This window comes from Letharia lupina (assembly GCF_014066315.1).
Source record: "Letharia lupina isolate WasteWater1 chromosome Unknown contig_1, whole genome shotgun sequence".
In the NCBI taxonomy this organism is placed as follows: domain Eukaryota; kingdom Fungi; phylum Ascomycota; class Lecanoromycetes; order Lecanorales; family Parmeliaceae; genus Letharia; species Letharia lupina.
The window spans coordinates 1,621,549-1,624,549 of record NW_023502970.1 but is presented as its reverse complement, the minus strand read 5'-3'; positions in this window follow the sequence as shown (position 1 = coordinate 1,624,549).

Sequence of the window (3,001 nt, the reverse complement as noted above, 5' to 3'; positions counted from 1 at the left end):
ATATATTATCGCCTTTATATTAAAAATAATAATAAATAAAAGATTATATTTAGAATATATTACGATTATTACGAGTATTAAGTCTTATTATTCGAACTTATAAATATCTTTATAATATTTTAAATATATATTAATTAAGCGTTAACTAAGAAGCTAAATATCTTTTATATTATTTATCTTAATAATATTCTAATTTATATATAAGATATAAATATAAAATATATTAAGATTATAAAGTAAGTATTAAATTAATTAAAATAATATAAGCTATTTATTAATTTTTAGAAATATTATTTTAATATAGATAAGATATACTTTCTTAATTATATAATTATCTCTATTAAAGTAAATATAAAGAAAGATTAAATACTATTAATTAAGAACTAGTTAAAATTAAAATTATTATAAGATATTTAAATATTTATTAAATTTATAAACTTTTATTATAGATTTATTTAAGACTTTAATAAGATTATTATATCTTTTACGAAGTTAATAAAGTTATTATTATTTATAAGAGACTTATAAATTATTAATATATAAGAGAATATCTTAATAATATTTAATTTAAAGTCGCTTAAATTCTAATAGAATAAGCGTACTTTCTTTATATTTATTAAAGATATATAAAAGATAGTCTTTATAATTATATTAATCTTATAATATTTTAATCTTAAATTATTAATATAAGTAGAGATAAATATATTAAATTATATCTTAGAGAGTATCTTAATATAATTATATAACGAGAAGTAATATCTAATCGTCTATTATTTTTATAAATAAATCTTAATTAAGACTCGATATAATATTTATAATAAAGAGTTATTAGCTATTATAGAGTTATTTAAATATTAATATTATTATAATTATTACTTTTATAAAAAAAAGTTATTATAAAATTAAAGTCTTAATAGATTATTATAATTCTAAGAAGTTTATAAATATAATATATCTAAATAGTAGATAAATATAATAGATTTAAAAGCTTAGTTACTATAACTTTATAATTAAATATTAAAAGAAAAAAGATAATCTTATAGATTTTCTTAGTAGAATTTCGAAATATAAATAAGATAATTATACTATTTAATAAGAGAATTATTAATTATTAAGTAAGCTTAAAAAAACTTTATAAGAGTTTTATATAGTAGAAAGAATAAGATTTATATCTAACTATCTTCGAATACTTATTATAAAAACTTACGAAGTCTCTAATATATATTAATAATAGATATATATTTATACTATTATCGTAATTAAGAATTTTATAAATTTTTTTATTAATAATTAATCTTTTAATAATAAGCTTATAAAGCTAATTTATAAAGATAATTATATAAAAGAAATTATTATATAATTAAAATTTAATATAAATAACTCTTTAAACGATTTTAATAATTAATTTTATAATTACTCTAATAAAAGATTATATTATAATAAAAAGATCTATATTTCTAAATCTCTATAAGATATAATTTTAAAGAGATATTATAATAGTTTATTAGCGAGTTATTTTAATATTAAAAAAATTTAAATATTAATTTAATATAAATACTTCTAACTAAGACTTGTTATTAATATATAAAAAATATATTATATTATATTCTATATACGCTATAATTAAATTATTTAAATATAAGCTATATAGTAAATTAACTTTCTTATTAACTTTAACTTATAAATAAAAAGATATTTCTCTTAACTTTATTATTAAATTATCGCCTTCTAAAAACTAGTATAATTACTCTTATAACGCGATCTTTATAATTATAAACTATCTTATAAAGATAATATATTATATTTTTATAAATAAGATACTTAATATTAAATAATTTATATAGATTTTAATTAAAATCTTAATATAATATTATAAATTATTTAATTTAATAATAATAGATTATAGTTTATTATTTATCTCTTAGTTCTAATCTAATATAGCGTATTCTCTAAAGATAAAACGATATTTATTAATTATATATTACTCTTAAATTAATAATTAGATTAAGAGATAAAATAGTATTATAGAATAATACTTATAAGCCTTTATCTATTAAAAGTAGAATAAATAGATATAATAATTATTAATAGTTAATTTTATATATAATAATATAAAAATATTATAGAATAAGAAGATTAATTTTAAATCTTATTTTAAAGCTATAGTCGAGAATATTAAGTATCTCTTTATTTTAATAAATATCTATAAAAATATAATCTTAATAGTCTAGTAATCGTAAATCGAATACGTTAATAAATATTAAAAGTCTCGTAGTTATAAGATTAATAACTCAATATAACTAAAATATTAAATATATTAAAACTAAATATAATCTTAAATTAGAGTATAAAAATTTTAATTTCTTTATTATTATTAATATAATTAGTTTATAATTATTAAAATACTAATATATTTATAATATCTTTTATATATTCTTATTAGAAAAGAATTTTTTTAAAAAAAGAGAAGATAAGCTCGTAGCTAAAAGATATAAAATTTAATAAAGATAATATATTTAAGTATATTATTATTAATATTATAAATAATATAATTTTTAAACTAGATAAGAATAATAAGATAGAAATTTTATATTATTAAATTAATTAAAAAAAAAATCTTAATTTAAAAAATATATAAAAACTTTTTAAAGGGGTCTCTTATCTACAAAAGCTATTAAATAAGTTTTATTAGAAATATTCTAATAAGTTTATAGTAGAATTAATAGTAATCGAAAGAGGATTATAGTAATACGTTTTAAAGAAATCTATATTAAAGAATAAGAGTAATAAAAAATATTAATTTTCGTTATAATATTATAAATAATAATAATTTTTTATTTTATTTTCTATTTTATACGAATATTTTATAATTTTAATAAAACTATTTAGATATTATATATAATAAGAAAATAGAAGTTTAATATTAGAACTTTAAGCGTTTAATTAATAATATAATTATTATTTAATATTTATATAATTTCTTTTTTTAGATATAATATCT